Source organism: Podarcis liolepis (assembly GCF_965112155.1).
Source record: "Podarcis liolepis genome assembly, chromosome: 9".
Classification (NCBI taxonomy): domain Eukaryota; kingdom Metazoa; phylum Chordata; class Lepidosauria; order Squamata; family Lacertidae; genus Podarcis; species Podarcis liolepis.
Window position 1 is genome coordinate 8,964,015 of NC_139564.1, and position 12,893 is coordinate 8,976,907.

Consider the following 12,893-nt stretch of genomic DNA (forward strand, 5'->3'; position numbering starts at 1 on the left):
AGTTATTTTAGCAACCTCTGTGGACTTTTAGAGCGATGCAGGTAATTGATTGCCTTATATAATGAGAGTGCTATTAAAGATAATAAACCTCTGGAGAGGAATACCTTGCTAAGCAGTGATCAGCAGAAAAGTGGTAATTTTTTTTTAGTGCTAATTCGACATCCTTTTTAAAACAAAAAACAAAAAAAAATAGAGGTGAGCAAAAGTCAGGATGTAATTATATTATGCGTATGATAAAAGCAGAGTGGGGAAATTCATCCACCTACCATACCAATCATCTTCTGTTGACACTTGGGGAGGGGGAGCGCTCCCCAATTTTAATTAGCTGAGCTGCTCTTCAGTAAGCCCAGCCATGATCTTTGATCGTACCTCCAGTTGCACTGCTCATGTTCAAATGGAAATGTTATTCATCGCTGCACATTAACAATACCTGAAACTCTGTTTCTACCAAATTAATTGTAAAGGACTCTAGGGGGACCAGGGCCATAATAGATCTCAGATCTGGCTTTTTAATCTCTAACCTTCAAGGATCAGATGTCTGCAAAAACGAATTCCTTTCACTTGCAAATGTCAACCTCTAAGGTATGCACTTGTGCACATTCCTATTTTTAGTAAAGTTGTTGTTGCTATTCATCATCATCAAAATAATCTATGCACTACCTTTCACTTTGAGTAGAAATGCCAAGGTGGTATTTGAAGAATTATGACTCGATTTATTGATTGCGTTATACTCCACCTTTACCTCAATGTGGCCTCCCCTTCCTTGTTTACTCCTCACAACAACCCTGTGAGGTGTCAGGAAAAAGCAGCAATGCGAGAGCGAGCTGCAGGTGGCTTGAATGCAAAACAGGATGTTGATGTTTGGGACTGTACCATGGGAACAAAGGGACAGTCTATTCACTGTACTGAGCACCGGATGTTAGCTCAGAGTGTCATCTGACCTGTACTGGAAGTACAGGGGTGGAGTTTATCTCTCTACTGTTGGAGTCTGGAGAGTGCAGACGTGTTTCTCTGTACTGCTGCAATGACAGAAATAAAGACATGTAAATAGATTTCTGTCTGTCTCTTTCCCATCCCTGAGGGAAGCAGGGAGGAGGGAGGAGAGGTGTGTCCCTCTCACGCTGAGTGGGATTGCCGATAGTGACCTCGCCTGTATCCTGCCGGGAGATGCAGACGGGGAGGTCAACAGGATCTCAAGCCAAGTGCCTGGAGAATGGCCAGTTCCCTCTGACTGAGGCTGAGAATCCACCTTTACCTCAATGTGGCCTCCCCTTCCTTGTTTACTCCTCACAAAACCTGTGTGGTAGGTTAGGCTGAGAGGCAGTGACTGGTTCAAGGTAGCCCAGTGAGCTTCATAGCTGAGCAGGGATTTGAACCCTGTTCTCCCAGCTCCTAGTCTAACACTCTAACCACTACACCACACTGGCTCTGAAGTAATATGTACTGAAGAAATAGAGAGCTTAGCAATGATGACAAACTTGTGTGAAGCACAATAGAAGAAGAAGAAAACTATTTTCTTTTTCAGCTGTTTCCCTGTTCCTGAGCAGTAGATTGCCTGAGGAAATGACAAATTTGATTCTGTGGCACTGTGGCAGGCTAAGTCAGGCTCTGTGACTAGGGCTGAACAGAAACATTTTCACTCTTCACAACGCATGCTCCCTGCTGCAGCGATTCCTCAAGGTGCTGCCAACAGGAGCAAAAAATATCTGAAGCTCTGCTCTCTCCACAACACCCATTCCGAACAAAGTCCCCCGCTCTGAACTGGCTTTCATGAAAGACGCCATTTAGCCAACTGGATTTGGCTCTGTGGCATCGTCATACTCAAATCTGATTTGCTGTGTGTTGCTGTGACATCATGGCATTTAATGCATAGCACTTGATTGGCTGGCAGAGCCGTCTTTCCCATAGGGCTTAGTGGTGCGTTGTTCCAGGGCGCCAGCCTCTCAGGGGCACCCCAGCGAGTGGGGGAGCTATGTGGCTTTGCTGGCGGCTTCCCCTTTCCCTGCATGCCCACCAGCTGCGCCCCGTCAACCATATGGCTGGCGGGCATACAGCTTGCCTCCCAAGCCTCCGCAGGAGGAGAGTGATATTGGTGTTTTGCAACTTTGACCTGTTACACGACCTTAGCCAGACCTTAGCAGAGCATACGCAGAGTTCCAGAAAGCAATCAGTTGCAGGCAGGATGGACAAAGCAGGAACAAGACACTGCTACTAGTAACTTGGTTACTTAGATGTGTTTATTATTTACAGCAGACGCTACTAGTTACTATATACAAGAACAGAAACGGATCTTAACTAGCTCTCTCTCAACAAACTCCAAATGACTCTCAGAACTCAGAACACCGCACTGACCAACACACACTCCAGTCAGTGAGGTCATAAGTCATCATGCCTGTGTGAGACCTCAACCAATGGTAGAGCTGTATCCAAGGTCTCATATCTCCAAGCAGATAACTCCTCTCTGCTCAGTCATCTTGGCTTTTGGCCAACACTTAACTGACTCCGTGTGAAGCTGCACAGAATGACATGTAGTCAAAAATCCCAGCAAGTGATCCCTACAGAGGCTTAGGATCATAGCTGTCAACTTTTCCCTTTTCTTGCAAAGAATCCTATTTGGAATAAGGGAATTTCCCTTTTAAAAAGGGAAATGTTGTTCTTATTGCAAAGCACTGGAAGACACAAGAGTTACCCACCCTGGAAGAATGGCAAATGCAACTAATAGACTACATGGAAATGGCAGAAATGACTGGCAGAATTCAAGACCAGGGAGAAGAGCGTGTGGAAGAAGATTGGAGGAAAATTAAAATTTATTTACAGAAATATTGTAAGATTTTTGAATGCTGATGACGTTGAAATGAACTGAAGGGGTTCTAGCAACAAGGTAAAATGTAAGATGGAATTGATAATAGATAAGCTAAATTGGATATGAATTTGCTGAACCAGTTCTTAAAAGGGATACAAAAAAGGGAGGCGTGACGAAGTAAAGAAAATAAGTTAACTAAAGATGAGAAATTAAAAAGAGGGAGTTTTGTTTTCTTTTATATGTGTTTTTTCTCTTTCTTTTTTGTGTTTAATGTTTGTATTTTTGTATTTTGTAATTTTGTATTTTTCTGTTTTTGTATTTTTCTGAACTTTTCTGTTGATAAAACTTAATAAAATATTATAAAAAAATAAAATAAAAAGGGAAATGTTGACAGCTATGCTTAGGATGGAAGCTGCACCCCGCCAACTATATGGCAGGCGGGCATGCAGCTTCCTTCCCAAGCCTCCGTGGGAGGAGAGCGATCCCCACAGAGGCTTAGGATAGAAGCTGCGCCCCGCCAACAATATGACTGGTGGGTGCACAGCTTGCCTCCCAAGCCTCTGCGGGGATTGCTCTCCCGCAGAGGCATGGGGTAGAGTTGTGCGCGTCCCCGTCCCCCCCCCCCATGGCTGACAGTGTGCAGCTTCACCGTCCCCACAATCCATGGTAATTTGGGGGTGCTGGGCAGATATTTGCACCCCAGTGCTGCATCTGCTAAAGACGGCCCTGTTGCCTGGGATCACAGGGAAGGAAACAGGCATAATATGTGAAAGCAAAGGATCAATAGCCCTGCTTACTCTCCCCATATTTTGATGTGTAGATAGTTGGTGTGGTCCTTTCTTAGACATGCATTAGAAAGCTTAGAGCATGGGTAGACAAACTAAGGCCCAGGGGCTGGATCCAGCCCAATCGCCTTCTAAATCCAGCCCGCGGATGGTCTGGGAATCAGCGTATTTTTACATGAGTAGAATGTGTCCTTTTATTTAAAATGCATCTCTGGGTTATTTGTGGGGCATAGGAATTCATTCATTTTTTTTTTCTTTCAAAATATAGTCTGGCCCCCCCACAAGGTCTGAGGGACAGTGGACCAGCCTCCTGCTGAAAAAGTTTGCTGACCCCTGGCTTAGAGGCACACCTTTCTACCAGCGCTCTCTCTCTCTCTCTCTCTCTCTCTCTCTCTCTCTCTCTCTCTCTCTCCCATTAATATGTGAAAAGAAAGTTAAGGCAACTGCATGATGCTAGTAATGATGATGGATGCTTTTCAGTTGCACCTATGAATAGCTGGCCTCTGTTTCCATAGGCTATCTGTAACAGCTTCTCCCCTTAGGGATTTACAGCTTGGCAGGCATTCATTTATTGCTTAAGATATCCATCCAAGGGAATTGAATTTAAAGCCCAACTACAGCCATAGTTTACTGAGTTACCGTAATTCCTGGTAATTGCTGTGAATTTTGGGGTACTTCATACTTTCCGTTCATGAACAATCTAAAGGGTGGAATTGCCCTCAATTACAATAAATGACCTAGACAGCCGAGTTAGATTAAAGTTTCACGTAGCCTGTCTCTAGGCTCAGCATTCAGAGATATATACTTTAATTAATTGATTGTGATTATCAGTTATGATTATCACCTGAAGCATCATCCTTATTATCAGTCTTATTTAAAAATGTGCTTATATGCTGTTTTTCAGACACACCTCGCAAAGAAGTGCCAAAAATATGACATAGAAATGTTAAAACAAGAAGCACCAATTAAAACGATATAATAAAACAGCTGAGATAAGGACTGGGGAAGTTTGAAAACTACACCTCTGTCCCCCTCAGTCAAGGGTGAGACACCTTTGGCCCTCCAGAAATTGCTGAACTACAGCTCCCATCAACCCCAGCCAGCAAACCAACAGTCAAGACTGCGGGGAGTTGTAGTCTGACAACATCTGGAGAGTCAGAGGTTCCCCCGCTTCTGTCTTCTGAGCAAAATGGTTTGGTGGGGGTGGATGAGAGAGAAGTCAGTTCAGATGGAATACTAGATGTTAGATGGTGGGCAGTTTTCCAGGCTTCTTCTCTCCACCTCAGGACGCAACATGGACAGACACAGATAGAGCTGTATCCAGTGCTAGTCTTACTCAGAGTAATGGTAAAGGTAAAGGTACCTGTCAGGGCCTCAGGAACAGAGGCACAGGGGAGAGAGGAAATGGAGAGCGAAGGGGAGGAATCGGAGGGCAGCGTAGGGGGGTATAGCAGTGACCCGAGAGATTCCATGAGCCTCTCCAGCGAATCAGAAGATTCCCAGAAGGAGGCGCCGATGGTCAGGGCAAGGGGGGCCAGCGGGGACTCCCAAAGCAGCAGCTGGAAATCAGGACCAGCTTCCCCACCAGAGCGTAGTGGGGGGGAAGAGTCCCAGGTGTCAGGGCCAGCGTTTCCTCCAGCAGGGAGAGAAGATGAGTCGAGACTGACCACGCCTCTATCGGAGAGTGGGGGAACGGAGGGGAGGTCAAGTCCAGCTAGCCTCCCCGAAGGGGGAAGCAGTGACAGGAGCAGTGTAACGGTCAGGAGGAAGGTAGCCAGCTGGGTGCGCGCACCAAGTTCAAATGTACAGGCGCGCGGGACGGCAGAAAGCTCGGATTGGGAACCAGGTCCTAAAGCCTGCCGGAGGCAGGGGGAAGAATCAGGGGATTCAGCGTCAGAAGAGTCTAGGAAGGGCGAGACCCCAGCTGGCAGGCGGACCCAGAGGAGTAAAGAGCAGAGGAAGAGGTGGAGCAAGGCTAGAGTCTTAAACTGGTGTCTGGGGGGAGGAGACTCAGACGGAGCTTCGGCGGTCTAGAATTTCAGACGTAGAGTTGCACGCTGCGGCTGTAAAAACGAAAATGAACTTCAATAAAGACTTTTGTATATAACAACGAAGTGGCGTTGGTCCTTTGTGAGCTGGGACCTTGGGCAGCTCTGACAGTACCCTTGACCATTAGGTCCAGTCACGGACGGCTCTGGGGTTGCGCACTCATCTTGCTCTGTAGGCCAAGGGAGCCGGCGTTTGTCCGCAGACAGCTTCCGGGTCATGTGGCCAGCATGACTAAGCCACTTCTGGAGAACCAGAGCAGCGCTCGGAAACGCTGTTTACCTTCCCACCGGAGCAGTACTATTTACTTGCATTTTGACGTGCTTTTGAACTGCTAGATGGGCAGGAGCTGGGATCAAACAACGGGAACTCACCCCATTGCAGGGATTCTGATCAGCAAGCCTTATATCCTGCTTTATCACTACCCTAAGGAGTCTCAAAGCGGCTAACATTCTCCTTTCCCTTCCTCCCCCATAACAAACACTCTGTGAGGTGAGTGGGGCTGAGAGACTTCAGAGAAGTATGACTGGCCCAAGGTCACCCAGCAGCTGCATGTGGAGGAGCGGAGACGTGAACCCAGTTCACCAGATTACGAGTCCACCACACCACCACACCATGCTGGCTCTCCAAAGAGCCACATCTCACTGCCCAAAGCAAGGGTTCCAGGCACCACCAACCAGGTGCTCGTAGGAAACCTGCAAGCAGGATTCGAACACGAGAGCACTCTGCTTGCCTGCGGTTTCCAGCAACTGTTATTCAGAAGCTTTGTTGCCTCCAGCTGTGGAGTCAGAGCAGAGCCATCCTGGCTATTTTCCATTGATATCTGTGGAATCCCTCTTGGTTGGTGGTCATTCCTGCCTCCTGTGGGAGCGAGTACCATAGATTAATTATGCACTGTAAAAAGAAGTCCTTCACCTTTCCGGAATATTCCAACAGTCCATTTCATTGAATGTCCATGAGTTCTAATGTTATGAGGGAGGAAGAAAAACTTTTTCTATCCACTTTCTCCAAGCCATCCAAAATTTCATACAATTCTGTCATGTCCCCCTCTTACTGGTCTTTTCTCCAAACTCCCAAATGTTGCAACCTTTCCTCTTGGCAAGTCGTTCCATTACCTTGATAAGTTAGTCTCCCTTTTCTGAACCTTTTCCAACTCTACACTACAGTCATACCTCAGAAGTCGAATGCCTTGCGAGACAAATGTTTTGGATCCCGAACTCCACAAACCCAGAAGTCAGTGGTCCAGTTTGTGAACGTTCTTTGGAACCTGAACATCCCAGTTGACTTCTGCAGCTTCCGATTGGCTGCAGGAGCTTCCTGCAGCCAATTGGAAGCCATGCCTTGGTTCCTGAACGTTTTGGAAGTTGAATGGACTTCCGGAACGGATTCCATTCAGCTTCCGAGGCACGACTGTACTGAGCTGAATGGACCAATGGCCTGACTCAGGATATCTTCCTTTAAAAGAAAGGCAACGAGAGGAACAGAACAGGTAGCCTGGGGAGTGTCAGATGATAATAATATCCATCCCACCTTCTATGCTGGAAGCTTGCCATTGTTCTTTGTTATCTAATTGCTGGGTAGTGAACTAGGACAGGACCTTAACCACCCACCCCATGACAATACACTTTCATCTTCAAAACTTAAGAATAACTATTTATAAATATCAAAGGAGCAAACCCAATAGAAGTCTTACCTTTTTGGTCTTCAGCACTTTCCTCCCTCCCTCCTTTGCCTAGATGAAGTCACTTTCAATGAACAGCTAGGGTTTTATTCCCCAGAGGAGCGGAGCTTTCAAGGCAGGTCAGAATGTCCCCTGATGTTCAATTCTGCCTTCCCTACTTTGTTCAAGTTCTGATCTCTGCCTAATCAGCAGCCATCTTTGGCATCTTTTTTTGTTGTTGTTGTTGTTGTGGTTTTTTTTTGGGGGGGGTTAGTCATCTCATTAGGAATGAACTGATTTCATTAAGGTTTATTTATTTGTTTCCATTTATAAAATATTCATTTTGAATCATTTCAATGCGATTTCACAACTAAGAATGAGGACAATAAGAACATCCACAGTAAAAGATAACCCCCACCCCCCAAAAAAATATCAAAATCTTATATAAAAATAATTAAAGCTATTTCAAATCCAAGACAGAAACCAACCTTCTAATTATAAGGCTTGTTGAGAAAGTTCTTCAATGGATACCAAAAAGGCAATAGATAGTGATGGTGCCCATCTGGAGGGAATTCCAAAGGCTTGGTTCCACCACGCTAAAAGCTTGATTCCTTCATCATACAGAATGGACCTCCTATCAGATGGTATCTGCAGGAAGTCCTCCTCTGCAGATGGTTGGTTATATACAGGGTGAGGCAATCTTTAGCTGGTTGGTGATTGTGTGTGTATGTTGGACGATTTCGCTTACCTCCCAAACCTCAAAATTATTCTCTGCAAAGTTTGATGGTGAATATTCCACAAATGTCCTCTGGGTTTGAAAATAGGCTCCAAATATTTGTTGAGCATAGCAATATGATATCTATATCCAGATTTGATATGCAAACATTTAATTAATATAAAAGTGTGTTAATCCTGCCCAAGCCCCCAAATTCCGCTTGAATCCTAGCCTGTTTCTGTTGTGATCCAAAATTAAGACAGTGACCTGGACACTAACAAGCAGGGGGTCAGTGTGTGGCAGGTGGGCATGGCTTTGGGGAAATGACCTCATGAGACCCATGGAAGGGTAGCTCATGGGTCATTGGTTCCCCATCCCTGTCTTGGACTGCAAGATAATTTGGGAACCTTTGTTGACTTTGTGGTTCCTAAGTTTCATGGCTAACCCTCTGGGGTTTGTTCCTTGGCGAAAAAGCACCTCACCTCTGCTTTGCCAGTTGTGCAAAGCAGCACAGCATCTCTCCCCTGCTCTCCATTGAAATGAAACATACAGGGTCTCTCTGTTAGAATTCCTGCTCCATGATTGCAGTCATGGGGTTTTTGTCTTTCACATGATGGTAAATGTTTTGACTCCACAGAGTGGGAAGTGATAGAGACAGGATGTTTGTGTTCTGTGAAGTGGGACTATTGTCCTTTGTTCTTTTTCTCTTTGCTGTCTGATGCTATAAAGAGACGGAGCCATGTTGCCGTGCTCCATGTGTGTGTTTACTGTATATGTAAATAAAGCAGAGTAGCCAAAATGCTGAGTTGCTGAGGTCTGTTATGCAACTGCGAAGACTCTGCAGATCCCAAAGTGTGCCGGTGTCTGTTGGCATCGGTAGCTGTGATGTTCAGGCAGAAGAAAGCTTTTGAAGCTCCCAAATGAACGACCAGGAGGGAGAGAACATGCCAGTCAGGCATGTGTATCTGCCAGGGTCCTACTCGAGTGTAGGACGAGCTCCTGACACTCTCACTCCTCATGAGAACACTTGGAAGCAAGAATAACCCACGATTTCCATTCCCAGTTACAAATGGACATCAGAGATTGGGGTGGGGTGTCCAGATAATTCAATGGGAGGTGTGTGACCTTATGAGGCCTGACTTTGCCTGCCTCTGCAGCCAACTCCTGTTTCGTGTCATTAAGGCTTTTATCACATTTGATTTAGCTCACACCAAGGAGTGTTGTCGCCACCACTTAAGACTGCAGTTCCCCAGGCTCAGAGCTGTGGAAGGGCACTTCACTTTTCATACCTCTTGGCTCTGATTGCCACTTCTCACCTGCCGCAGGGAATTGTTCTTCCCGTATCGAGCAACAGCTAAGAGTCTCTCTTTCCACCTCCAGCGGAGGGAAGCAATGCTCAGGTCGTGTTGCTAGAGAAGGAAGTACTGCCTGAACCAAATGTATTAGATTTTGGAAGTTGCTGGATTCATCTTGAAGGTTTTTCCTCTCATTTATAGCCTGACTTTCCTCCAAGAGGTTCAGGGTGGTATGGAGATCGTGACTGTAATATTCACTGCTTTAACAGTGATACCACAGGAGACTGGATTATGGGACAAACAAGCTTCAACGTAACATCATGCAGTTCTTCGACTGCTCTTCTCAAAATGACTTCAACTACTGGTGTTTACCAAAATGTTTTTCTTCCGTGAACCCACATGTGTTTCTGCTACAGTTATAACTCTTCTAACTTAATAGCAAAGGGACGCGGGTGATGCTGTGGGGTAAACCACAGAGCCTAGGACTTGCCGATCAGAAGGTCGGTGGTTCAAATCCCCGCAATGGGGTGAGCTCCCGTTGCTCAGTCCCTGCTCCTGCCAACATATCAGTTCAGAAGCACGTCAAAGTGCAAGTAGATAAATAGGTACCACTCTGGCGGGAAGGTAAACAGTGCTTCCGCGCGCTGCTCTGGTTTGCCAGAAGTGGCTTAGTCATGCTGGCCACATGACCCAGAAGCTGTATGCCGGCTCCCTCAGCCAATAAAGCAAGATAAGCGCTGCAACCCCAGAGTAGGTCACGACTGGACCTAATGGTCAGGGGTCCCTTTACCTTTACCTAACTCAATAGCAAGTCACCAAACTAAAGGTAAAGGACTCCTGGATGGCTAAGTCCAGTAGACATCAACGATGGGGTGTGGCATTCATCTCCACTTTCAGTCCAAGGGAGCCAGCATTTGTCTGTAAACAGCTTTTCCAGGTCATGTGGCCAGCATGACTAAACTTCTTCTGGTGCACAAAACACCATGATGAGTGTCAGAGCACACAGAAACACCATTTACCTTCCCACCGCAGCAGTACCTATTTATCTACTCTTGCTGGTATGCTTTTGAACTGCTAGGTTGGCAGGAGCTGGAACAAAGCAACGGGAGCTCATCCCATTGCACAAATTCAAACTGCTGACCTTATGATCAGCAAGCCCAAGTGACTCTGTGGTTTAGACCACAGCGCCACCTGTGTCCCATTACCTTTACCCTAACCAAACTAAGCACAACCCATTATGATGTTCCTAGAGACCTGCTTCCAAGTCTTATGGTTCTTTCAATGCAGAGATGAGGTGGCTGTGGTCCTCCAGAAGTTATTGGACGACAGCTCCCACCCCACTCCAATCAAAAGCCATGCTGGCTGGGTCTTTTGGGAGATGGAGTCCAATACATCTAGAGGGCAGCAGGTTCTCCGCTCATGGGTACATTAAGCATGTTGACAAGCAGCAAATCCACTGCCCCATATCTGATTCCCAGAGCTCAAAGATGTCTCTGCTCCTTGGTCTCAGCCCAACCCATGACTGTAATAAATTTGCCCCTTTACACCTGCCTTATTATCAGCCCCAAATGTAAATGAACTGTGAAAAAGACTCCATGAATCAAAAGATGATATATGTACTTTCCCTTTTTTATTTGTTTGTGACACACACAGATTTTTTTTTTAATGGACAATTTCCTGATTTGATTCTTCTTTCCATCTGTGTTAGCCTTTAGACTGTAAGCTTGTAGAGAGGGCTTGTGTTTATATATTTTGCACACTTTATAAAGAAAGCAACAGTAACCTTTGTAATTCAATTGTAAAAGAAATATCTCAAGAAATGCATCCTACTTTATAATGAATGTCGGTCTTACTTGATATTATGGGGTGTGTGTATGCATATATATATATATATATATATATATATATATATATATATTCTCACATTCAGAAGTGTATAATAAAACTGTTTGTTTGTTTTTAATTAAACTAGTATTTATAGCCCCCCTTTCAGTTGTAACAGTTTACAACATGGCTAACGGTAAGGCTAAAACCATCAAGCAGAGTTTAAAGCCGTCAATTAATAGCATTAAAAAAAAAATCTTTTTAGTGCTGCAATCAAAGGAAGAACAGCAAAAAATAACAGCAGGAGCATCTCTTACTGGCATAACTAGTAAAAGTTGGAATGATACTGCAGTAAGTTTAAGTTTGGAGCAGTGGTTGGTTAGCATTTGGGACCGGGACCTGAAAGATCAGGGTTCAAACCCTCACTCATCCATGAATCTTGGACCAGTTAGTCTTACCCACCTCACAGGGATGTTTGTGAGGATAAAATGGAGGGAGGAATGTGTTGAAAGTGCAACAACATTCAGCTTCCTTCACTGCTGGGTTCCGCATTATAACCATCCAGAGGTTTCATAGAATCATAGAATCATAGAGTTGGAAGAGACCACAAGGGCCATCGAGTCCAGCCCCCTGCCAAGCAGGAAACACCATCAGAGCACTCCTGACATATGGTTGTCAAGCCTCTGCTTAAAGACCTCCAAAGAAGGAGACTCCACCACACTCCTTGGCAGCAAATTCCACTGTCGAACAGCTCTTACTGTCAGCTCTTACTGGTTTAGGAGAAGGTCTCTGAGAACAAACAAGGGCAATACAGCGGACCTCTACTTACAACCATACTCCGTTCCGGAGGTCCGGTCATAGCTAGAAACGTGCATGAGCAGAGGCACACTTTTCTATAGAAAGTAATGGAAAAGTGAATTGATCCATTCTAGATGATGAAAACATCCCCTAAAACAGTGATTTAACATGGATTTTACTGTCTAACAAGACCATAGATCCATAAAATGAAGACAATAATCAATGTACTGTACTGTAAAATAAATAAGACAGTATTGTAGATGGGGAAAAAACATTATTATTTTTTCTTACGTGCACTGAGGGTGGGTGGGCTTACCTGGCTACTACCAGCTGGAGGTGGGGACAAGGGTCAGTAAAGAGCTGATTCACTTTGGCCAGGGTCACTTTTTTTCTTGCCAGGCCAGGTTCTTCTCTGGACTTCCTCAGGTTAGTTCCTCAGCAGGTTTGGGGCTCCAGTGCGCCTGCTGTGCCTCTTGCAGGCAGCACCTCTTCCACAGCTTTGGGGGTGGGATGGGAGCTCTCTCCCTGGTGGCAGAGGCCCCAGCGCTGCTCTGCAGCTGGCCGGGTGAGCTCCGGGCTGCTGGCAAGGCCTCTGTTCATAAGTCGAAGCAACTACTAAAGGTCATAACTGGAATCATACATAAGCAGAGCCGTACGTAAGTCAAGGTTCCACAGTATGGCATCATTGCTGAAGATTTTCTATCAGTATGCTGAAGGTCATATTGATTCAGGGCAAAGTTTAGGGAACACATTTCTGTACTAAAATAGCACCAAACAATGCACAGAAAAGAAAAACAACTACTATTTTTAAAAAATAAATTGATTGATTGATTGATTGATAGATTGATACAAATTGCTAATACATTCATACCTCGGGTTACAGCTGCTTCAGGTTGCGTTTTTTCGGGTTATGGACCGCTGAAACCTGGAAGAAGAAGAAGAAGAAGAAGAAGAAGAAGAAGAAGAA